General features: G+C 42.8%; 1 long non-coding RNA gene across 1 annotated transcript in view; it reads left to right on the top strand.

Moving 5' to 3' along the window:
• LOC129058587 (uncharacterized) overlaps positions 1-24,884 on the top strand; it is a 40,626-nt gene extending 15,742 nt beyond the window's left edge. Inside the window, exons 2-5 of the long non-coding RNA XR_008523781.2 lie at positions 19,440-19,506; positions 20,643-20,844; positions 22,238-22,379; positions 23,341-24,884. This is a non-coding gene — a long non-coding RNA (uncharacterized LOC129058587). The remainder of the gene's footprint in view (positions 1-19,439; positions 19,507-20,642; positions 20,845-22,237; positions 22,380-23,340) is intronic.
• Positions 24,885-26,507: the final 1,623 nt, after the last annotated feature.

Genomic DNA, 26,507 nt, shown 5'->3' with positions numbered 1-26,507 from the left:
TGGTGAAACCTCGACTCTACTAAAAATCCCAAAACTTAGCCCAGCATGGTGGTGGACGCCTGTAATCCCAGCTACTTGGGAGGCTGAGGCAAGAGAATCGCTTGAACCTGAGAGGTGGAGGTTGCGGTGAACCAAGATCACACTACTGCACTCCAGCCTGGGCGACAGAGAGAGACTCCATGTCAAAAAAAAAAAAAAAAAAAAGAGGAAGAAGAGGAAATGCACATCTAGGAAAGCTTATAGAATTCCCAGCCCCAGGTCTATGAAAGGCAGAATAGGGTAGGAGCATCTGGGGGCCCTAGCCACTTTGGGGTGGTTCCCAGATGACAGTTTTGGTGGTTTCATCTCCAGAAGGAGGGAGGTACTTGTGTTCCAGTTTCTCAACTCATTCTCAAAGTCATTCTACCTTGACATCAATACAAAATAGGTACATGCTGAATTGGTTTAATGAGATGCTAATTAAAGCAATATAAAGTAAAATGTCATTGGGGAAGGATTATCCTAGTTAAGTGACAAAGTTTATAGACAAAGACCAAGTAGAGAATGATCAGCTCTGTCCACCTAAACTGAGGAGTTTCACAAGGTTTTCATGCATCTCTGAAAGCAGAACTGTCTCAGATCAAAGTGGATAGGAGTCAAAGCACTTTGGAGTTGGAATCATGTTTAAGGATTTTCTTCCTTCAACACTCATTTCACAGATAAGCAAAATGAGTCCCATCAAGGGAAAGGATTTGGCCAGAGTGACAAAGTAGATAAAAGGTAGGGCTAAGATGAAAACCCAGGTCCTCTATAACCATTGTATTTCCAATAAATGCAGGACTATAACTTCAGTAAAAAGTAGCCAAAGTTCTAGGCCCATATTTTCAGTTCTCCATGCAGGGCACCAAGCTATGCACCAAGCTGTGGCTGATTCCTTGATGCTTAATCATAGCCTCTTATATAGCCAGATACCAGCGTCTGGCAGGGCAGACTGTTGAGGCCTCTCAGGCACTGAAAATATATCACAAGGCTGCAAGTGACCCAGAAAGGTCTGGAAGGATGTAACATGTCATCTGGACAGTAGGTAGAAGGACAGAGTATCCTGGTAGAGGTGAATTAATAGCAAGATGTCTTGGCAGGAGGCAGAATGGGAGAGAGAGGGAAAGACAGGGAGTGTCAGGGAGGTGACATAGAATCGGTAAGAGCAAAAAAGTTCCTGTAGGAACTAAGGCAGGTGCAGAAAGAAAACCAAAACCAGCCTGCTGGAAGTAGAGTGTAAAACAGCAGCTTGCTTCCAAAAAACAAAAATAAATCAAGCAAAAAACCCCAACGGGATGATGCCCCTGGTACAAAGCGTGCAATACAAGACCAACACAAGTCTTGTGTGGGTAGAATAGAATGCCTGGCCTAGAACCCCATTAACTACCTTAGGATCCAGAAAGAGTTGGAGGGACTAGTGAGAGTGTCTCCAGTCATAGAGACTAGAGGACTACAGCAGATGAGAAAGCAGATGGATCCTGTTCTTCTATGCACTGCACCCGGAACCTATTTCATCTAGACATAAAGCAAAGGAGACAAAAGGCAGCTGAGTTGATACATAAATATTTCTAAAACATTTGCTTCCATAACACAGTCTTTTTTTAAATTGAGAAATAGTGACAGAAAAATCTAAGGGATGGAGCCCTTTTTTATTGAAGTGACATTGCTCAGATCGTCCTACAGTAGATAACCAGGATGGGAAAGCAGAGCTCTCTAGACGTGGCCCTGGATGGCATCTGGAGGAAGGCCAAAGCCACTGGGTCTCCTCCCACTTCCGGTCTTCAGTATATTTTTGGAAATATATGGTGTAGTTAAATGTCCCATTCTCATAAAGATTTTAGCCTTGAAATCTTTGGCTTTATTCTCAGCTGGACCTAGGCCCGGGGTGACCATCACTTAAGTGATTCCATGCCTTGGGGAGCCTAACTTAGGGCTTTCATGTTCAAAGGACATGGTCCATTGAAGACTTGGAATATGGACTTGCTCTGATCTTCATAGTCTTCAGTTCTCGGAGCCAAAGCAGGCTGACTTTAAAAAGGTGGCTTGTATTCTCTTCCTCTCTTCCCCACCCCCCATATTATCAACTGTTCAAGGGCAGAGGAAGATAATGGAATATACGATTGGAGGAGCTGTGGCCACACAGGCAGAATTTAACTCTTGGGCTTTTCAGAGCTTTTCTCCCCAATAGGCAAACCTTTCCTAAGACACCCTTTTGTCATGAAAAGCAAACCATGTCAGCCAAACTTTTCAACCAGACTTTGAGGGCTGGATCTGAAATAAAAGGAAAATGGTTTTGAAATCCGTATTCAGCCAGCATAGTTTGATATTCCAAATTTGCACAAATTCAGAGGAGGGTGCAAATTCTTTCCTTTCCTTGGGAGAATAACGGGGTGGGGGGTGGGGTATGGTATTAATGATTGTTCCAGGTCAAGACATCAATTTGAGCTGGTTTAGTTCAGATCAAGAACAGGTTCTAACATTTGAGACAGTCATACCAGGCAAGGAGGGACCTGCACCATTGATGAATGGCATAACACTGCAGGGTGGGTAGAAGGCACACATGTAGTGACAGTTAGAACATACGTTAAAGCAGCATTGCTTGCTAATTTGTTAGAGGCCTTGTGTGTCAGATGGGGGATAAGAAAATAGAACTGGTGCTGGAGCAGTTCAGGAAGTTCTGCAGAGGCATAGCTAGCATAGACACCTAAAGTTCACTCCAAGGGGAGAGAGCAGTGCTTCCTGTGGGAGAAAATGTGATGAGAGATATGGGAAGACTAAAGACTAATTGAACATCCCATGTGAAAAATTCTGTGCTAGGCACAGAATTACAAGACAAATACAGTTTTTCACTTAGGTATCCATCCACAAGCTAAATAATGTTTCTTATTTTACAGAAGTGGAAACTAGCTAAAAGACCTGTTAGAACTGTGCATCCAGGCCCCAAAGGCCTGGGCTAATGATGGTGCAAAGACACCAATGGACATGAACAGGAACCGCTGTAGAGAACAGCAATGGAGGAGAGGATGGATGGGGTTGGAAGGTGGTGGGAAACAGTGATGAAGGCACAGTGGGCCAAACCATAGACAGAGTTAAGTGGCAGACAGATTTTCAGCTGGGGAATTTTAGAAGAGGTGTGATGACACTAGTGTTTTATGATCAGGCTAGGAGCTACAGAGGTTCTAGCCTCTTGAACAGAGTCTAGATGGAAGGAGGAGAGATTGGAAGTGGGAAATGATGAAGAAACTGACATGGCAATCCAAGAATGAGACCATGTAGATCCAGACTAAGGTTTCTTAACAGGAGTGGAGAGGAATAGATGCAAATAAAAATCCCAGGAATAACCCATGGAACTTGTTTTTTCACTGTGTAATAAGGAAAAAAGATTTCTTGTAGTAATAGATCATATTTAACTGTTTCAAATCTTCAAGGAGAAACCACGCAATGTAAGGCCACTTCCACCTTTAGGCAAGGCTGCTCACAAGTCATCCCAGCCAGATGTTTTATTCTGAATGTTTTCCCCATCTCTCTGGAGAGAGTTTCAATTTCTCACAGCCACTGATAGTAGATGTTCTGATGACCTTCCTGCACAATGGAAGGATTGTAACTTCCTGCTGGCTACCGTGCTAATGCATGATGATTGCATGTCACTTCTATAGGGTTCCTCTCTTTTGGGAAGTGGGCTATGGTTGAGGAAGGAATGGAGAATAACCTTAAAAGGATTTCTTTTGACTTGGTGCAGTGGATACTATAGTGACCTGCTTAGATCATCTTTACCAGACTAGCACATCCACCCGCCTAGCTGCAACAAGTGTTGGCCCCTAAGAGCCCACAGCTGTCTTGTTCATTGGTCTTGAAGCCAATGGAGATTATCAATCCTCCACCCACCCATCCTTGAGCAGCCATTGGCTGACTGACCTAGACTCACAAAAACCCAGTCCCCTTGCCTCCAGGTGGAATCAGCTCTGTGGTTCAATTCATGCTCCAGAGAGCCTAAATCAGACTCCAGCTGAGACCCACATCTTTGATTAATTCCACCCCTTGCTCCATCCTACTTCCTTGAGAGCTCTGCCCCAATAAATCACTTACTCAAGAATCCATGTCTCAGACTCTGCTTCTAGGGAACCTGCCTTTAAAACACTTGGGACTCAAAAAGATTTAATGCATAACAACTGAATCCATACTATAGATCGAAACTTGTACAGTGTTGGAAGAGCTTTAAATGAGACAGAGATACAAATTAAAGATTAGAAAGACATAACCACCCATAGAGCTGGACCAACAAAGGGCAGAGATGGTGCTTTCCCATTGGTTCTTCCCACTGGTTGAAACTAATAGAAATCCAGTGGACAAGGGAGCCTGGGAAATGTAGTTTTCAGGGAACTGATGTCACATGGAGCAGAACAGGAGAAGGACAGGGAATGAATCTAAGGTGTATAGGTAAATGAACAGCATAAAATAGGGAGAAAACCACAAGTAACACACATAATCAACTATGCTGAGAAACATGTCAACTTCCCATCCCCCTCTTCATGAAGCACCAGGGAATCCATCTGCAGGAAGAGTCCAGGAAAAGTCTCTGGGCTATTTCTCTTCTCCTCCTTTCTTATACATGTCATCCTTGGATCATTTTCTGGGACCCATGCTGATCATTGGGCTGGTCACTTCCTGTAGCAGGCCTGATCACTGATATACTAACTGCAGATAATTCTGCAGTCTCCTTTTCCCAAACTTCTCACTCCAGGATTTGCAGTAGAACATTTTTATAAACTCTATCTACATTTCTTGCTGTCTTTGCTCCTATTTGGTACTACGCTATTTAATGCAAATGTTGGAATTGAGATTTACCTCTAATTTTGTAAATAAAATTGCAAAAAGCTCAGAAATGCCACCTGCCCTTTGTATTATCATGATCAAATGGGTTGATAGACCTCTCAGACTTTAGTGGGGATGGGACATCCTCTAGTTAATCCTGATACTAGTGAAACATTGCACCCTTCCCCACTCATTGCTTTTAGAAATACTATGTGTTTGCCTCCTTGTGTCACTGTCCACCCTCCCACCACCTCCATCAAGCTGTTACGTTTGCTATTTTTACCCTTTCATGTGTAAGGTAAAAATAATAGATTTTTATTAAATTAATGGATTAATCACCAAGTGTGAGCCTCAAGTCCCTTTTATGCCAGTTGGCAAAGCAATTCATCCCTCACCTTTCAGCTGAGCTGTCTTCCAATTTATGGGTCAGATGGGCCCCCTTTTTCTGTGTCCTATCCACATAGCATGGCCCAAGAGGCTCTTTCATTTCTTAGGCCCCAGGGATGGTTTTGCCGCCTAATCAGAGCTGCTTCATTGTCTGCTCACTGAGATGGTGCCTTGCATCCAGAGATGTGAATGTCTTTGAATTCAGTTTGCAAACAAAGGTCCTTTAGGGACATCAAATATTTTATATGTGCCTCATGGGTTTCTTGCTTGGTAGTCTTACTCATTCATTCAACACATATTTATTGAGCACCTACTATGGGTTTGGCTCTGGGCATGTGATGGCTACTGTAGGCAAATGAAGTGCAGAGAGTGTGCTATAACTTGACTGAGCTGCCCCCACAACACTAGCAAGACACCTCGATCAGAGCTTTGCTTAAATATTCTCATTCTGTCTTTCAAAAAATTCTAATTGAGAGAGGACTGCATGCTAGGCACTGTGCTAGGCACACATTTGATGATTAGCTTGGTGAATAGTATTATTTATCTATGATTCTTCTATGCTTCTGGTGGTTTTCTGTGGGCGAAGCTCACTTCTCCATCCCATTTACTCTGGACCTGGCTGTGATACTTGCCTTGGCCAATGGAATGTGAGCAGAGTGGACAGGGTATAAATGCGGGGCTGAGGCCTTAAGAATCATCACATACTGTTTCTCCCTCATCTTGGAGCTTCTTACCTCCCCCATGGGAAGGGACTTCTTCAGGAAGTGGTTGGGCTTTCAGGTGGGATGCTGAGAAAACCAAATGGGCAACTAGAAACCTGGAGTCTGGAGATGCACCTGAGTTGCAGCTGACCCACAGATTCATGAGTGACAGATAAATGCTTGTTGTTGAAAGCCACTAGGATTTGGGGTTGTTATACAATAATATTGCAATTTTAAAAACCTGCCTAATAAGGTAACTGCTCCAAACTTCAGCTGGTTTCCATTCACAGTACCCACTTCTTGCAGCTCCTGGTTCCATGAGTTTCAAAGGAAATACCATACGTAAGATACTAAGTATAGCACCTAGCATATATAATAAGTGCTTCAAAAATAGTGGCCTTGTCATCGTCATTAATATTAATAGCACTACAAAATTCATGTATTGGGTCCTTTTCAATGACTGTGGTATACACACTTTGCAGTAGGTTCCAGATTAATCTATGGCCTGGTTTATAAAGCCAGATCTCCCATGACACCTAAATCAGCTGGGCTCAGATCATAATTGCTCTCTGAGCTGACAACATTTTAACTTGAATTTCCTTTAATATACCAAGTGAATACTGTATGAATTACAGGTGCTAAAATTTATTACCAGATCACTTGATTTGAGATATGTGGGCCAAGGGAATACACCATCACAATCTCTGAACATCATTAAGGAGCTGGTTTTCTCAAGAACATCAGGTGAGGAGGGGAGTAATTTAACGAGAGCAATAACAGACTTCCAAATAAAAATTCAGGCTCCGAGAATTAGGTCATCCTAAGTGGAACTCAGAAACCTGGGCCTAAAAATAGACTAATTCCATGCAGGGTAAGAGACGAAGCATTTGGACCTATATGAGACAGAAAGTTAGAACTGGAATCTTTGTATAAATCCAGAATTCTCAAATGTCCCACACTCACTGACATAATGTGATGATTAATCTTGTCCATCAACTTGACTGGGCTATGGTGTCCAGATATTTGGTCAAACATTATTCTGTATGTTTCTGTGAAGGGTTTTTAAATGAGATTAGTATTTAAACCAGTGGACTTTGAGTGAAGCAGATTACCCTCCATAAGGTGAATGGGCCTCATCTAATCAGTTCGTTAATTAGGAAAAGACTGACCTCCCTGGAAGAAGAGGAAATTTTGCCAGCAGACCACCTATGGACTCCAGCTGCAATTCTTCCTTGAGTCTCCCACCTCCTGCCTACGCTGCTGACTTTGGACTTGCCAATCCTCCACTATCATGTAAACGAATTCCTTAAAATAAATCTCTCTCTCTCTTTCTCTGTCCCTCCACACACACATAGACACATACACACATACCCTGTTGGTTGTGTTTCCCTGGAGGACACTGACTAACATACACAGTGAACTAGAGAAAGTCTACTTGCCCTCAAAACAAAATGGCCAACAAGCTTGAATCTCTCCTAACCACCCTTTTTAATGAAAACGAGTCTACTTAGGAAATTTGCAAATGTATCGCAGGAGACCCCAAACCTAGAAATTAATAAAAGGTTATTCTCAGTAGGCAACATCTCTGGGGCATCTGGAAGGAAGCAAAACTAAAACTGTTTATGAAGAATGTAGGAAGCTTCCACCCTAAGATACACAGGACATTCACAAATAAAGCCCATGAAATATGAACTCACAATTTCAAATTATGAAACATATCCTGGAATAAAATGCCATGAGTCATAGTCAGGAGAATCAATTAACAGCAAATTTAGACTTTTAAGAACTTTAGACAATAAGAGTATCAAATTCAGAATATAAAAATAAATCATTTATAATATAGAATTTACTTCACTGTAAAATGTTGGGCAAGTTACTTAATCTCTACGCCTCAGTTTCCATATCTGTCAGTGGATCTCTGAAATCTGCGTTTTCACAGGATCGCTAAGGGCATCTGATGCACACTCTGTCTTGGAATCTACTGCCCTGGTCATACTACGTCAGGAGCATTGTAGGACATTAATGTTCACCTGCCTTCTGGATGGAGGTCATTCTTTCCATTGCCTGCTCACTTTCCTCTCACCCTGCACACAGGTAGGATCACTTCCTCCTGAGTGAAAGGGACGTGGAGACTCTGTGTGGTGCATTTACTATTTAATACATGCCTATTACTACCGAGAAAAATGCCATTAGGCTTGGCTGGGAACCTTGGTTGCCAACCATCTCTGCTGAAGATAAGCAAAGAAATTGAGCCACAGGATCAAGAGCACAGGTGGCCTCAGAACCAAAATATGGTAAGAGTACCAGTTAGCCACCACTATTGTTCACCACAGCAAGGAACTGATTAAATTATATTGCTACCCTAAGGTATCAGGGGCTGCAAGAAGGGGACCAACTGAGGAACAAAACTAAGGATATCACGGTAGGAACAAAATGATCAATACTAAAGCTTCCCAGTGTAAGATTTGATTCTTCAACAAAATATGTAGGGGAGTGGAGGAGAGCACACTAAGGTTGTTCAGGTTAGAAACAACTGGCTATTTCTCCGAAGGAGGATAATAAGAAAATTGTCCTCATGTACGCGAATTTCAAGTGTAGGTGGGGTCACTTGACAAGGGACAGGAAAGGGGGCTTTCTGGAAAGGTGAGTCTGATGGTGGATGCCCTTGGGTTGTGGCAAGAAAGTAGAGCCTTAATTGAGGAAAACAGAGGCAGCTACAAGAGAGGGTGGCCCCGGGGGGCCAGGGAGGTAAACACATTCCCATAGCTTCAGTGAACACCTGCATGATGATGTTGGAACCTAACTACACACACAGGGATGGTCCAGAGGTGGACAAGAGAGAGAATCATTAGGAAATCACACCCTGGGAGAAAAAGCACAAAGGAGGTGAGCAATTCACCCAGGGGCCCTGCTAACACACATACTCAAGGAAGCCAGGAGAGAGAGTCACTCCCTTAGTGGTGGGTGGTGTGTCCACCCAATGAAAAGAAGTTGCTCCCCTGAGGACACAGGGATGCACAAAGCATCACTGGCAGGAGAAAATGCAGCAGGAATGGACTATTCAACCTGGTTGTACATGCTGACAGCTGTTTTTCCTCCTTTTTTTTTTTTTTTTTTTTTGTCTCATTAGCCGGACACTATCCACTTTAGGAGTGGAGGGCACTTCCCACCCACCAGGGTGGTATGTACCTATGTCTCACCACTTGCTGGCAGAGTTTAAAGAGTAAGCTCATCTTGCCCTCAAAGAAAGGGGAGCCAGTTTTTATGATTGCTAAATATTGGAGCTCTGGGTTTTAATGAGCCAAAGTTAATTGTGAAAGAATAAAATAGAGCTTTTGTGTGTCAGAACCGGAAGGAAGACTGTGGGAATAGGAGCAAGCAAATAGGATCTGGGGTAGAGCCTGGAAGCTCGAGACGTGCTATCTGAACACCTAGAGGGGTGGTTAGTGGGGGGCCCAAGACCCCTAGTATGTGATAGGGTTAGTGATGCCTTCTTTACTTTGGCGACATTACAGAATTAGGGTGGAAATCCCCAGATACTAGCTTTTACACCAGAAGAAGACAACTTATTAGCCCTTCTGGGGATGTGAGTGGCATAACCAGGACACCAGGGGAGACAATCTGTTATTTCATAGCAAGTTGCTGACAACATCTGCTACTGACCTATCATGCACAGGCTTGTCTGGAGGGCGTATCCAGGCAAACAAAAGGCACTAAACCCACTTGTGGCTTTACCTCTTTAAAGGAGATAGCAAAAAACATTCCATCCTGTAAAACAACAATAACCCAAGTAGAGCCCAGGGATACACAGGCCTACCTCAGGCCTCTTGCACTTGCTGTTCCCTCTGCTGAGGACTTTCTGTAGATATTTGTGTGATCCCCTCCCTCACTTCACTCCATTGTCTTCTGAAATACCAGTCCCTCAGACAGGCCTTCTATGGCCATCCCAGCTGAAATAGCACCACCCTCAACCCTAAATCTGCCTGAATTTTCTTCAGAACACATGTTACTCTTCGTATCATTCCGCATATTTATTTATTTATTTTCTGTATCTTTCTAAGATATAAGCTTCAAGAGGGCAGATAATTTGTTTATTTTGTTCACTGCTATATCCCGATTATCTAGAGCAATGCCTGGTACATTATAGGCATTCAGTTAATATTAGTGAGTAAATGGACCATCAAAATAGAAAAATTAGCCCCTGCATAAATACTTTAGTTAAAACATAGGTATATTCATAGGGGTTTTATTTCAAGTCAGTGGGGTATCATTCTAGCCTAATCTTTAGCTGCTACAAGCTAAAGAAAACCAGATTGTCTTACTAAACCACTCTGCTATTAAAAAAGAAAAAGTTGTCTAGAGCCTGACTCTAGACCTGTTGGGCTGCTCCATCAATTGATTTCTCAGCCATTGATTTATCTTTGTGTAGTTGTCAGAGCTTGAGAACATCAATCAGCTAATGGCTGTCACTAATCCACAAGCAAGGAAATAGGGTCTGTCCAGTCACTTCTGTTCTTGGCTTCATTGTTTTCCTTCTTTAATGTAAATGTAATTCAATTTCCTTCTTTAAATGGAAAGCAATACAAGGATGATGTAAAATAAATTCAATGCAAAACAGTATACGATAAAAAGTAAATTTCCTCTTAACATCAGTGACCCTTGGCCTCCCTCATCAGGAACATCTATTGGTATCTCATTGTGGTTACAATTTATACTGCCCTCATTACAAAGAAATTAATCAGCTTTTCATGCTTTGTTTTGTGTTTTTTTGGCCATTTGTACATCCTCTTCTCTAAGTGATTTGTTCTGAGCCCCTTGCCTATTTTTTCACTGGGTTTTATGCGTTTTTCTTATGAATTTGTTGAACTTTACATTCCAGATACAGGTCCTCTGTCAATTTTGTGTTCCAAATATTTTCTCCTACTCTGTGGCTTGCATTTTCATGTTATTTTTGTGAACAGATACTGATTTTGAGCCCGATTTTGATAACCATTTCCTTACGATAGTCAGCGTTTTTGTTTCTTATTTAATCCAAGATAATGAAGATATTTTCCTACATTGTCTTCTAGAGAATTTATTGTTTTGCCTTTCACATTTATGTTTAAAATTCACCTGGAATTTAGTTTTGTGTAATGTGAAGTAGGGATTCAGTTAAATGTTTTCATGTTGATACCCCATAGATATCCCATTGTTTCAGCACCATTTATGGGAAAGTCTTTTTTCTAATCTTTTGTAGTACTGCCTTGATTTAAATTAAGTTTCTACACCTGTATAGGTTTGTTTCTTGGCTCTGTATTCTCTATCATTGGTGTATTTGTCTAGATTTTCACCTTAGTCATCTATACTGTTTTTGTGTGTGTATGAGACAGAGTCTCACTCTATTACCCAGGCTGGAGTGGAGTGGCACAATCTCGGCTCACTGCAACTTCCACCTCCTGGGTTCAAGTGAGTCTTGTGCCTCAGCCTCCCAAGCAGCTGGGACTACAGGCATGTGCCACCACACTCTGCTAATTTTTGTGTTTTTAGTAGAGATGGGAGTCTCATCATGTTAGCCAGGCTGGTCTTGAACTCCTGGCCTCAAGCGATCCGCCCACCTTGACCTCCCAAAGTGCTGGGAGCATGAGCCACTATCCCAACCTAGACCTTAATTATTAGACCTTTATAATAGTCCTTGTTTGCTAGAGCAAATCGTCCTGCTTTATGTTTCTTCTTCAACAATGTCTTGGTTATTCTTGGCCCTTTGCACTTCCGTATAAATTCTAGAAAGAACTTACTAATTTTCAGAAAACAAAAACCTATTCATATTTCATTTGAGATATCAATTTAATAAGAATCTTTTATGATATTGAGTTTTCTAATCGCTGAACGTGGTGTGCCTTTCACATACACATACACAGATATGTAATTTTGGGGGCAGAGGCTTTCTAGTTTACAAAGTATTTTATACTATTATATGACAATTTATTTTATTTATAATTTGTTTACCACTAATACATGTAGAAATGAAATGGATACAAATGTAGATTGAGTTTGCATTCTACGATATTGCTATTAAGTCTCATTTATTTTTAATACTCTTGAATGTTCTGTGTATATGATCATAGCATATCTCCATAATGTAGAATACATGTAGAAATGAAATGGATACAAATGTAGATTGAGTTTGCATTCTACGATATTGCTATTAAGTCTGATTTATTTTTAATACTCTTGAATGTTCTGTGTATATGATCATAGCATATCTCCATAATGGCAATTTTGTTTCTTCCATTCTAATCACTATGTATTTTATTTATTATTCTTGCCTTACTGAACTGTTTAGGACCTCCAGGAAAATGTCGACTAGAAGACGTGATAACTGTACCAGTTATTTCTTGTTGCTGATCCCAAAGAAAAAGCCTTTAGTATTTCGTCATTAAATATAATGTCTCTGCAGTTTTTTTAAATTAGATACTCTTTAATTGAATAAGGAATTCTCCTTCTCCTCCTAGCTCATTGTTATTTTTAAGATTATGAATGAATATTGAATTTTGCCAAATACGTCTGCATTTTTTGAAAAACATGATTTTTCCATTCTTATTTCTTAATGTGGCAAAACACATTAATGGGTTTGCTAATGTTCTACTAACCTTACATTTGCATTTCTGGACTAAATCTAAGTTGGTTATGATGTATTTTCTATATACATATATATGGATGTGTGTGTGTGTGTGTGTGTGTGTGTGTGTGTGTGTATGACTGGATTGTGTTTGCTAACTTTTTAAAGGAATTTTTAATGTATGATCATGAGTAAAATTAACTTACTTTTGTCTCTTATTCTGGTCTTGTCAGGCTTGGTATCAAGTTATACTAGCATCATAAAATGAATTGATGCATTTTTTTTTACAATTTTCTATTCTCCAAAAGAGTTTGTTTAAGATTGGCATTATTTCTTCCTTAAATTTTTATGGAATTTAACAACGATAGCTTTGGGGCCTATAGTTTTATAGAGGGGAAGTATTTTTTTAATTATGGATTTAATTTATTCAATAATAATAGGATTATTCAGGTGTTTAAAATTCTCGCTTCCTGTCTTTTTTGTAAATCGTATTTTTCTAGGATTTTGTCCATGCATTTTAATTTTCAAGCTATTTGGCATAATGTTTAAAAGATTCTTTCATTGTCATTTTAATGTCTGTATAATATTATATATATGTTATATTATATATAATATTTTAATGTCTGTATAATATTATTACACTGGTCATTTGTGTGACTTTTTCTCCTTTTTTGGATGAATCTTACCAAAAGTTTATCAATTTCTTTCTTTTCTTTTTCAGACGGAGTCTTGCTCTGTCGCCCAGGCTGGAGTACAGAAGTACAGTGGCGCCATCTGCAACCTCCGCCTCCTGGGTTCAAGCAATTCCCCTGTCTCAGCCTCCCGAGTAGCTAGGACTACAGACCCATGCCATCACACCCAGCTAATTTTTGTATTTTTAGTAGAGACAAGGTTTCACCATATCAGTCCGGCTGGTCTTGAACTCCTGACCTCAGGTGATCCCCCTGCCTTGGCCTTCCAAAGTGCTGGGATGACAGGCATAAGCCACCTCGTCTGGCCAGTTTATCAATTTCATTAAGCTTTCCAAATAATCAAATGTGTTGGTCCTGTTGATTTTTCTCTTTCATATGTTTGCTTTCTATTTTATTAATATCTATGTTTTTCTGTATTATTTCTTTCCATTTATTTACCTTCTTTTTGTAATTATCTGAGATGAATGAATCTTGACTTGGTAATTATATATAGAATTACTAAGCTGAGATTCAGAGAAGAAGGATGAACCTGGAACTTGGAGCCACTTTTGCCGAGGAGATAATTTATATATACATGTATATATATTCAGTGTATGTACACATAAATGAGGGAGTTTGGCTCTAAGCAACAAACACTCACCTCTGCATAACTTAAGCACAAAATAGCCACTCACAGAATGGAAGGAAGGGCTGAAGAACCAGGTTTCAAAGAGAATAGGTGCGAGGGTAGGCCAGGGATTTGGGAAGCAGAAACTAATATTTTTTTATTACTCTGTTCAAAAGTCAAATTCCAAGAAGCGAGCATCTGATCTGTGTTAAGTGCCCACCTCTTGGCTAGGAGCAGGTAGGGCAGACTGCATGCAGTGAAAGACTGGTTCCTCTGAAGCAAATTCAGAGGCTATTTATCAGAAGATTTGGGAATGAATAATGGGCAGACAAAAATAACAAATGTTCACTGTAGATAGAGAAAAAGAAATACAGCAGGAGAGACACAGGAGCAAGGAAGCAGGAGAGAAAGAAAGAAAAGTGGAGAGAAATTGGTAAAATGAGGTGCAGTGGTTTGGATCAGTGTGAGCCATCCGAAATGAGAGAATGTGCCAACCATCAAGAAAAATAATTGAAGCTCTTCCCCTACCCAGGGACACATATGACTTTTGTCAGTCTTCATGGGCCCCTTCCTCCATTAAAAATACTAAAAATTGGCCGGGCGTGGTGGCTCATGCCTGTAATCCCTGCACTTTGGGAGGCCGAGGCGGGTGGATCACGAGGTCAGGAGGTCGAGACCATCCTGGCTAACACGGTGAAGCCCCGTCTCTACTAAAAATACAAAAAATTAGCCAGGTGTGGTGGCAAGCGCCTGTAGCCCCCAGCTACCTGGGAGGCTGAGGCAGGAGAATGGCGTGAACCTGGGAGGCGGAGCTGCAGTGAGTCGAGATCGCGCCACTGTACTCCAGCCTGGGTGACAGAGCGAGACTCCGTCTCAAAAAAAAAAAAAAAAAAAAAAAAATTAAAAATTATATTTTATGACGGTATTGGTATAAAGACAAATATAATTCAGACTGGATTTATTGTTATGTATCACGATTATTATAGTCATGTTTTTCTTCTGATCTTAAAAGGAATCAAAATGAAGACATTTTCATGAACCCCTAAAAGTATCGTGGGCCCTAGATGCTCTGCCTACTCCTTCTTCTCTTCTGTAAGATGCAGCTTGCATTGGCATTTACAACCATCTCCATGCACGTCAGTCCATCTTCCAGCTGCCAGCACCCAAAGCACTTAGCCCGAGAGCTCTCCCTGGCTGCTGGAGGCAGCTGAGATTTGACATCCTTATCCCACAGCTCTTAAACAATAGGTAATGGGAGATGGTATTTAAATACCCCAAATCCTTACCCCTCAGAGGCACATGTTCTTCATTGACTCCCAGAGGACCTAAGCAAGATTAACCTCTAGTCCCCCAATGTGGTAACTTGGTTAGTATGAACTTCTCTTAGCTACTTTCCCTTTCCTGTTTCACTCCTCCACTGCCCTGCCAGTGTTTTCTGGGATCTCCTCCCCGCAAAAAAACATTCACACTCAAATCCTTGTCTCAGTCTGCTGCTGGGAGAACTCAAACTGAGACACTACAGAGACAGTTCTGATATGAGTCCCTGTCCAAATCTCATGTTGACTTGTAATCCCCAGTATTGGAGGTAGGGCCTAGTGCAGGTGACTAAGTGACAGGGGTGGATTTCTCATGAATGGTTTAGCGTCATCCCCTTGGTGCCATCACTACTCATGATAGTGAGTGACTTCTTGCAAGATCTGGCTATTTAAAAGTGTGTGGCACCTCGCTCTCTCACTCTTGCTCCTGCTTTCACGATGTGACATGCCTGCTCTCCCTTAGCCTTCCACCAGGAAGCTTCCTGAAACTTCTCTAGAAGCCTAGCAGACATTAGAACCATGCTTCCTATAAAGCCCACAGAACCAATTAAACCTGTTTATAAATTACCCAGTCTCAGGTATTTCTTTATAGCAATGCAAGAACAGCCTAACACAGCTCCACTTCATGTTAGCTTGCATTGGGGCATGAGGAAACAAAGCTCTCTAAAATATCAGCCTTACAACCAAATACAAAGGTCTAGTGCCTTCACTCTGCAGAGAGGGGAAGGACAAAGAGTCTTCTACTAATTATTTTCTTACAGAGCTGTGACCTTGTTGGGAGGGGTAATCTGGCCTTGAATATTTCCTTGGTTCACTGTTGTGAAAATATTATTCCAGAAGTTTTTCTGGTCATTGGACTTTCTTAGCCTGGCATTTGTTCTTGTTTCAATTTCATATGAAAACTTTCGTGTTGGCCAAAGAATGCTGGACTATTTAATTCTATCAAAGCCTGGTGAAATCTTTCTTCCTGGTGTTTTGGCTGGCGGAGTTACTTAATTTGTACAAACCAACAGCAACAGGGCAAAGCACTTTGACAATATAAAGGGTTATGGAAGGAATAATTCACATTAATCATCTGAGTTATGCTTTCATTTGCTTTAATGTGGTGGATTTGGCCATGGGGGCAGTAGGTCTTATGACTGCCCCTCAGAATAAAAGTTTAAAGGAATGTGTATTTATGGAAAATCACTTTTCTGTAACACACCCAGAGTTCTTTTAAAGATACTTTAGTTTGCAAAACTTCAAAAGAAGAGCCATTATTTACTTTATAATCCAAGGCAGAGCCAATGGGAAACCCTGGGAGAGAAGAAGCTGGAGGAATCATACGTGTTTTCATGGTGGAACTTTGCAACAAATGTAATTTATTTTTTCTTTAAAATAGTTCTTATGTTTTTTCCCACATTGTTACATGGGCAATCTTCATCTCTGGTGTTCCCAAGGAGTCAGATCACAAAACAGCATAATGCTTAACAACATGAGCTTCAAACTCAGAAAGATCTGGGTTTGAATCCTACCACTTGTGTGTGACTTTGGACTGGTTACCTAACCTGTCTATACCCCTGTAGATTGAAGATAATTATTTTACCCTCCTCATATACACATGAGGTTAGTGAGGGTATAAAAAATAATGCACAACAGTACTTAGCACGCACTGAATGCATTATGTCCTATTACTATTTTTTGTTTCTTGATCTTAGCCAATGTTCCCTTAACCTGAATCCCTCTAATAACTTTTCTAGACACTCATAACATCCTCAGCAACTACCAAGCAGTTTCCACTCAAGGCCAGCGTGTCCTCTGCATGGCTGATCATCTGGTGTAAGATCTAGAGCTACAAAACCCTGCCCACACCTTCAAGTCTCCTGGGAGCCTGATCCCAAGCTTCTGTCCCCTTGTCCACCATGTCAGACACTCTTTAGGATTAGGTGACTAGGGTGGGACTTGGTCAAGTCTGGTGTTATGATCTCTAAAGGCCACTAAAAAGCTAACTGGCCACCTACAAGGGATTTGAGGGCTTGCTTCAACTTTCTTGCCTTAGTGAAGGCAAGGTAATTAGGTGACAGAGTGAGCAGAGGCCTGGAGCACTGAGAGGCAAGAAAAGTAAACTTCAGTAGGGGATACTGAGGGTACATCAGAACCCCAAGATGTCCAAGGCAACCAGGGCACACAGGGAAAAGACGAGGGTAGGCCGTGGTCAGAGCTGTCCGGATGAAGTCCGGAAGTGAGATGGCCACCAGAGATGAGTATGAACTTCGACATCCTAAACAGTCAACCCAGATGACCCAGGAGCTAAAAGTAACAACCACAAAAATAGTAACACATTCTACTGGTCTTTTGCTTTATCTCTGATACGGTTTGGCTCTGTCCCCACCCAAATCTTATCTTGAACTGTAGCTCCCGTAATTCCCACGTGTCATGGGAGGGACCTGGTGGGAGGTAATTGAGTCATGGGGCAGGTCTTTTCTGTGCTGTTCTCATGATAATAAATAAGTCTTACGAGATCTGATGGTTTTAAAAGGGCAGTTCCCCTGCACACGCTTTTGCCTGCCGCCATATAAGACATTGGCTTTGCTCCTCATTTGCCTTCCACCATGACTGTGAGGCCTCCCCAGCCATGTGGAACTGTGAGTCAATCAAACTTCTTTTTTTTTTTTTGAGACAGAGTTTCGCTCCTGTTGCCCAGGCTGGAGTGCAATGGCAAGATCGTGGCTCACTGCAACCTCTGCCTCCCAGGTTCAAGCGATTCTCCTGTCTGTCTCCCGAGTATCTGGGATTACAGGCATGTGCCACCATGCCCAGCTAATTTTGTATTTTTAGTAAAGACAGAGTTTCTCCATGTTGGTCAGGCTGGTCTCAAACTCCCGACCTCAGGTGATCCACCTGCCTCGGCCTCCCAAAGTGCTGGGATTACAGGCATGAGCCACCGCGCCTGGCCAAACTTCTTTCCTTTGTAAGTTACCCAGTCTCAGGCATGTCTTTATTGACAGAGTGAGAACAAATTAATATAATCTCCATATCTGGTAGAGTGCTAACCAGTGGCTGCTTCATGTAATAGTCACCAACATCCATGTGTGTTTCTGGGGCAGAAGTGCCAAGGCAGAGCCCGCAGTCAGCGGTGGGAGATCTGGGAAGAAGTCTCCACCTCAGCCCTTCCATTCACAAGCTGAGTGACAAGGGCAAACCACACAGCCTCCTGAATCTCAATAGATTCACTCTGCTGGGCAGTGGGGAGAGCCAAATAAGGCAGGGCACATGAGCTGCTTTGTAAACTTTACAGGGTTGTGTGAATAATATATGACTCAACTTACGGTGCTTAACCCAGGGCCTGGCACCTGTAGTAAGGTGTTAATATTGAAGTTTCCACAGACACAATGAAACACAATAGTGTGAAATTCCAAAGCCAGATCTCTCATGCAAAAATTATAAGGAAAATTGTGAGGAACTGGTTTCATAACTTCTAAGTCCCCTCTTACCTACTCTGGCAATACAAAAATAGAAGAGAGAGAGAGAGAATGAGAGAATTTTGAAAATGTGTGTGAGTATGTGTGATGTATTCGTTTTTCAGAGAAAGCTGTGGTCATGTCATGAGGCTTCCCACTCCACCCATGGGAAAGAGGTAGGGAGTGCCGTCTTTGCCTCAGATTTAACAAGGAGGCTTCCACGGGATCACTCAGAAAACTGTGAAACGCATTGCCTGCATTTGAAAGTGTGGAAGGAAAGATCAGTGTCTTACTGTGCAACTGACAGAGATAAAATGGCCCATGGTTTCAAGGTTGAGGGGGTGGGGCTGGGTGGAGGTGGGCCCTGCAGGAGAGAGGAACAGAGTGGGATTTGCTTGGGTTCATCTCAACAGGGGCCCCAGGAGCTGAGGGGAGATGCTGGATCTCTAGGGGCTGTGGAAGAGGCCTCAACTGACTCCTGGAAGAGAGAAGCATCTGTCAGGATGAAGGGAACACCCAGTGAAGGGCCAACAGGAGACCTTCAAGGAGCCCCCAGATGCTCCCTAAGAAAAATGATCAGCTCCAAACATCTGCCATACCAAGATAAAACAGATCTAGTTCTGCTCACAATCAAGCAGATTTTTCCTGCTCCTACATCTCCGTTCTCCCTCTGCAGCTACCCCTGACAGTCAGCAACTGTCCACCATGTTGGTCTCTGTACAGTCTGATGGTTCTGTATTGTGAATATACTCTCCCCAGAGACACTGTTCAACTGCAGAAATCTGCCCCTGTGCCTTTAGAATTCACCAGCATCCTGGGGTGAAAGAGATCCAAGGGAAGTTTTACCTTTCTCTCTGCTTCTTGGCAGGCAACCTGGAACAACTCTTGACGCATGATCTCAAACCAGACTAGCTACATAATCTGTGGGGCCTAAGGTAAGATGAAAAGGTAGGGACCCTTGATTAGAAATTATTAAGAATTTTAAGACAGCAACAACAGAACATTAAACCAAGAGTAGGGCCCTTCTAAGTGTGGAGTCCTGTGTAAACTGCACAGGTCAGGGGCCCACGAAGCTGGCCCTGACCCCAAATTATCTCTTCCATTAGTAAGCACTTATAGAGGAGTCCGGAATGTGGCTGCCTTTGAGGGAGATCTTCCTTAAACTGCACCCTTCACAGTGAGTTAAACAAGCATCAGCCAGCAGTTCTCTTCTACCTCCTTCAAGCAGGAAACTAACGCAATGGGAGCTGACTAGTGGCCGTTGTAACAGGGGAATTCTATGAATGCTAGAAAGTCTCAGCCCAGCAATGTGGCCATGGGTCCCGGGGGAAAAAATTCCTTGGCAGGTAGTCTCCATGTGAGAGCTCGGGATGGCTGGAACATTTATTTACCTGCAATCATGAGAACTGAAGAGTGACTCTCAGCTCACAATAGAATGGGCTGGTCCCGAGCTGTTCAGGATTTTGTGGGCTGGGTGGTGTAAATCCTGGCCAGATTCTCCTGGGAGGCAGCCATATCCCCTGTGGGCAGGAAAGCCTTCTGAGAGACTAAACAGGGCAAGCTTTTCAAAAAACAAAATAATTAGTAAAAGGAGGAGTGAGCACTTTCAAGGGGTCCCCTTTGGGGTCCTCACGCCTTTAACCACCCCTCCCTTCTTGGCTCACTGGTGAGTGTCAGCCCAGTGGGGACACAAAGAGATCCCAGCTACATCTCAGCAGCTCCCAAAGCAGAAGAAAGGCTCTGGTGTCCAGGCTTACTCCTGTTCCTTCATCGTCTTAGAAATAGGGACTTGGAGGCAAACAGTCCCATTACAATGACGAAGACTACTCTCGACATGATGCACCCAAATGAATGCATTTACCAGTTGATGTCTGCCTTTCCTCCTGGTTTGTAAGCTCTATGAGGGAATGGGCTGTGCCCACCTGATTTCTTGTGTGCCAGAGTGTACAAAACATGTTTCAATGTATTTGTTGAATAAATGAATGAATTTAAAAGGGATAAGTGAATGGAAATTTTGTAGAGATTTGTCAGGGCTCCTTAAAAGGCCTGGCTCTATCTCCACTTGTCTTAGGTTGCATTCCGTAGAAGCAGATCCTGAGAAGATGATGAAGTGCCCATGTCTGTTGAGAAAATGCTCTCAGGAGAAGGGGGGAAGGTAAGCCAGGTGCAGCAGAGGACAGAGCAAGGTTGGGGTCTCAGCTGGACACTTCTTGGACCTGTTCCCACGGGAGCTCTGGAGCACGAACTGTACCACAGAATTGTCTCACCTAGAGGTAAGGGGCCTGCCTTTTGTACCCTATACCAGTCATGGATTGCATGCTTCCCCTAGTGGCAAGGTGGGGAACCTCCCAAGGACAATTCTCTGAGGAGGGCAGCTGTGATTTCCTTAGCACACAACACTCTCAGCAGCTGGGAGATGGGTGTAGCAACCACTCTCCATGAGACCACCCATTCTCACCCCCTCCAACAGCAAGCATGCCTGAGCAGGTGGGTCCCAAGATCTATATTCTCAGAAAAATTGGGAAACTAAGCTTTAGTCTGCTAGCCTAAGCCACATTCACAGCCTGAAGGGTATCTTGTCCTTTCCCAGCGATCACAAAAAGGATGCTTTATTTTCTGTTTGGCTGCTAGTTCTTTTGAACACAGAAAACTCTGTCCAGGACCCTGGAGGGGAGAAGCAAAGGGAGTTGGAGGGTTACCAAACTTTCTCTCATTCCACATTAGACACTGCCTGTATGGAGAGAGGTGTGTGATACAGAGAAGAGTCAAAGTGACTCAAAGTCTCAGCTGAGAGGTGCTACTAATGGACATCAGCTCCCACAAGCCGCTGCTGGAAACCCTCCCTGGCTTTGGACAGCACTTGGCTTAGATTCCAAACTCTGCATCCCATCACCAAAGCCTCACCTCATCTAATCACTGGCCACCTCTCTAACCTCATCTCCTCCCACTCTCCTGTTATCATGCTCCAGCAGCTCAGCATCTTTTCTGTTTGGGGCCTTGGCTCTCTCAGGGCTTTGGTGCTTGCTGTTCCCTGCACCTGGAATAGTTTCCTCCCTGATTGCCTCCCTGGAGAAGCCAATGTTGGTCACTCAGTCCAAAGAGGTGCATATCCCTAACCCATCACCACCTAAACTATCATTTCCTGCTGTTTCTCTTCTTCATTTATTGCTTGTTTATTGGATTCTCTCACCCCTCTCTAAAATGCAAGCTCCATGAGAACACAGATATTTGCTAAATTACTTGTGGCTGTAACATCAGTGACTACAAGTAGGAAAGTCAGGGAAGGGAGCTATTTGAGAGTGAAGGAGGAGGAAGAATCATATATAATATTTGGTAGAAGCTGTGATTGGTGTTCCAGTGAAATATGTGGATGGAAATGCCCAGGAGATAGCTAGAGATGCCTGGCTAGACCCAAGAGAGTTTGAGCCTGGGATACATATTTCAGAGTCCTTCCCATAAAGCTAATAGCTAAAGTCTGGATATGGAAGAGAAGACAGTGAAGAGCAGAGCCTTAGGCAACACCCACATTCTGGAGATTTATTTTATCATGTTACCTGGAATGTTCCTCCATCTCCTATTAAGCACCCCTCTCTCAAAACTGAAGTTGCAGCTTAAGAATTACTTGCCTCTTTTCCCCACGTTTATAATCCCTGCCCGCTGTTGCAGATGCAGAACAGCAACCCAAGTCCCTTCTGGAAGCAGCCCTCTCCCTCCTGGCAGCTGACAGAAGTCTCTCTGGCCAGGCCGGCCTTTTGGCTGCTCTGCATATGGAAGTTCAATTACTGTCAATGGGAGGCCCATCTGCAAGGTGAGGGCAGAATACACAATGGAGATCGGTGTACCAGATAGGCGCCTAGATCAAAGAAGAACCCAGAGTTTGTGAAGTCCTTTCATCCTCCCTGATGAAAGGTGATACATGAAGGCAAAATTATTATGATTATTTCATTGGGTTCCAATTGGAGATGGGCTATAGCTCACTAGTGCGGACAATAGCAAGCAGACTGCATGGATGTCTCTATAATATATACAGACAGGCTGGCCACGAATTCTAATTGTGTGTGTGTTTGTGTGTGTGTGTCTGTGTGTGTGTATTCATCAATAACATCACCTAAGCCCTCCTTATTGTCAAGGAAGCCCTAAAGAGAATCACAGACTTGAACTCCCTGAGTCCTATAGACACAGACATACCATGAAATATATATACTTTGTAAATGTATACAGAAAAAGCCATAAAGTAAGGGACAAAGAAAACAGTAAAGACATTTGAATTTGTCTCTCCAGAGAGAGCCCTGAGGATATACCATTCTTAGAATAAAGCTTTCATTTCACAGTGCATCAGTAGGAAAATTAACAAGCTCCCCTCATCCTGTTCCATAATTCATTCTCTTTGTTTTAGGTATTGAGCTGAGCTGGTGACTTAAAACCATGAGAAATAGCTTTTAAATACAGATCTGGTCCTGGCAGTTTTGCCTTGCCAATGACAGAAGACCAACTTGTCCCATCATTAGGGAGATAGACATAATGTCGCTTTGTCATTCAAATTCCTTTTCGATTTAACTCCATGTCCTTCACTGGTGCTGGCTGCTGTGCTGCAGAGGTTGTGGTTTCCAGGCTGAACATTTTCCTGCCATCCCAGGATTGCTACTGTGGCTGGATTTAGAGGTCCTTAGCTTGGGGCGAGGATAAGATGTGTCTGTGGGAAGGGGGAAGGGAGAGCTTTCTCTGGCCCTGTGTTTACCTGACCTTACACAGAGATTTTTCTTTCTCAGGGAGAAGTTTACTGCTGTTTTCATGGCTCTGCATGCTCGGAGAAAGAGGAAGGCCACAGGAAGGTGACAGCTGAGGCAGGGTATAACAGCAGGTCCCCAGGGTGGGTCATTCACTGGGCTGACAATCCAGTTGATGCTTGCTTGGGTTGGGGCTCTGTGCTAATTTGGATGCTGACAGCTTGGTGACAGCAGCAGAGGGAAAGTAAGCTGAGAAGCAGAGAGGGGGAACCTTGAAATGACGCCCCTAAATGATGGTTGACTTGTTTGTGACATCACACCCCTAAGGCATAGCTCTTTCCCCTGGGAGGGATGCTGAGTGGCAAGTAGGCAGGCTGGGTACATTTCCTTTTGGGATGTGGTAGCGACAGTGTCCTACAGAGTCAGACTGGTGGCTTTAACATCACAGGGCTTTGTCCAGCTGGATCCGGATATCCATTTTTCTAGATTCCATTTTCTCTGCTTCTTTTTTTATTCCAGTAGATATAGCAGGCTTTCTCCCTGTAGCCATACAGAAGAGATACAACTCAGAGGTGATTCCTCTCAAAGGACATATCAGATTCTTGAAGAGAGTCTAACAGGTTTAAGTGGGTCAGATGCCGTGACTCAACAGCTTCCCCTTGATCCTTTAATCTCACATCTGAAGCATAAGACCTATCCAGGTTACTTGGGGCAGCACCACCATTGTAACATTAAGGCTTCTCTTTCAGAAGGTTGAATAATCCATCTGCAGCACTATTTTACATTCTAGTTCAATTCAAGACTCTGAATATGATTTATAAGTATGAGTGATTATTTTAACATCAACAAGGGTTAAGCCAGGGAAATTCTGTCCTCTGGTAGGGAGCCTCAATGACCAGACCACTGTAAAGCCCCAGGAATGCCAAGAACTCTGAAGAAGAAAGATTCACCTCTAAGTGAGTTGGAGGAGGCAAAGACAAAAAACAAAAAATAAACAGTACAGGCCTTAGACTAAGGAGTGTGGGAATGAGTTTCACCTCCATTTCCAGCAACTGCCACACATAGAGTCTCTTCCAAAGATGCCGGTGGCCTCAAAGAAGAGACAGCTGCCTCCCCAGCCCCTCATTCATCACCTGCTTGCTGGCCTAGGACTGATAAGATAGATCCAGATCAAATTACCTGGCAGCTGGGAGAGCAAGGAGATAAGGAAAGGCAAGCTCAGGAGAAGTTCAGTAGAGTAGCAAAGATCAAATTGTGTATTAAATTTTCCAGGAACTAAAACATTGCTCCCTCTGCAAACCCAGGGGAGGCACCTCCAATCAGTAGCACTAAACAGGGTTCCCAGGAGAAAAGCAATGCCTTCAGCTTCTACTAGGAATTAAGAAAACAGAGTACTGAGACCAATTTATTATCACGCAGTTGGATGATAGGAAAATGAAAACAAAGCTTACAGGTGAACATTATAGAGGAGCTGAGTGGTCAATGGCCAGAGAAACTTCAGGCAACAGAAAGAACGCTGGGCTGAGCAAAAGACTTGGATTCTTGTTCTAGCTCCATCTCTCTCCCTTTGAAAATGCACTTGAAACCCTCTGGGCTATTTATTTATTTATTTATTTATTTATTTATAAAATGGTGCGGTGAGGATTTCTTCAAGCTGAGATCTCCCTGGCTTGAAGCTCTTAAAATTTCTTGTCACCACGGTCTTCCTAAGACGTTCCATCTGATGGTTTACTCTTTTGACTCTGCCATTTTACTCAACTAAACCTCAAAATTCTTGACTATGGAAGCCTCCAGAGGTGTTGTTAAAGCTTTAACTCTTTCACTAAAAGCCATATGACTTGCTTTATCCAATGGGAGGTTAGTAGATGTGACACAAACAAATGCTTGAAAGAGTACTTGCATGTTTCCATTTACGTTTCTGTTCTTGCCTTCTGTCATCACCATGACAACATGCCCAGCCTGGCTCCTGGAGGATGGGACACACAACGTGGGAATAGGCGAGTCACCAGAGTCATCTCAGCCAAGATCAACCAATAGTCAATTACCAGGAACGTGAGAGAATTCTGAGACCAGGACTGCTCAGCCACCTCTGCCTAAAATACCAACACACAGAACAGTAAAGTGAATGGATATTTATTATTCTAAGCCACTATATTTTGAGATTGTACCTCATGCAGCACTATTGTGACCATAGGTGACTGATATAAAAAGTAAGGAATTATGAATCATAAGAAAAGATGAACCAAGGCAAGAATCAGCTTTGAAGAGGTGGTAAACTTTGGGAGTTGGGTATGATTTTCTGCAATGATCTTATTTTCTTTTTTTTTAAAGGAAGGCCTACCTGAATAATTCTGTGCAGGAAGATAAAAGCAAGATTAGAGTGAGACCAATTCAGGGAGGTGTCATTTTGTGAGCAGCTCATGACTATACCCAATAATCAGGGTCTGTCTACATATCTGAATTTTAATCCTTACATATATGGCCTTAGATGAATTAAAATAATTATACGAAGTTGTGTCATTGTAGACTTTTATTAATAAACATATACCTACATGTGTACATGTTTATGCACAAGAATCGGCCTGTATAGGCATATTTACCTAGGCATATTCATTGCATAGTGCTCTCATGGTTGTGACTTGGGTGGGTGTGGCAAAGTGACAGGCCAGGATCTCACCACATAGGAAGAACTTTGGTCTGGCCAAGACAGGGCCAGATAGTGGCCTGCCTGCCATTAGTTCTGTCTGCCACCCAAGACAGAAGAAGCCAACAGTCCAAAGGGACATAGCAGTTTCATTTTGGTTCTAGTTAGTGGTGCCATAGAAGAGGAACAGGCAGATAGGATCTCATCTAGGCCATGAGACAAGCAAGAGTTCTCAAGAAGGGTAGAATCTTAGAAACAGGAGGCCAGTGAGACATGGATCTAAGAGGCATAGCCAGGTAGGAACAGGCCTAGTCAATAGCTAGAAGTATAATATCCCAATAAAAGAGGCATTCTTAGAAAGCTGGGCAGCATCTCAGGACCACACATGATTGGGGAAAAGGGGTTGGTGAGGGGCAGACCCAGCCAGTTAGGCTTGTAGGTGCTGGGACAGGGTGGGGGATGCATTGTACCCACAGAATAAAGCCATAAAGATGAATAGCAAGAGCCACATTGTGGATCACCCTGGAGCAGGTGTCAGAGTGAAGCCTGACATATGGAAGCTCTA

Source organism: Pongo abelii, chromosome 2, assembly GCF_028885655.2.
Source record: "Pongo abelii isolate AG06213 chromosome 2, NHGRI_mPonAbe1-v2.0_pri, whole genome shotgun sequence".
NCBI lineage: Eukaryota > Metazoa > Chordata > Mammalia > Primates > Hominidae > Pongo > Pongo abelii.
Note: the sequence above shows the minus strand (reverse complement) of the source record. Positions and strands in the feature narration are given on the sequence as shown.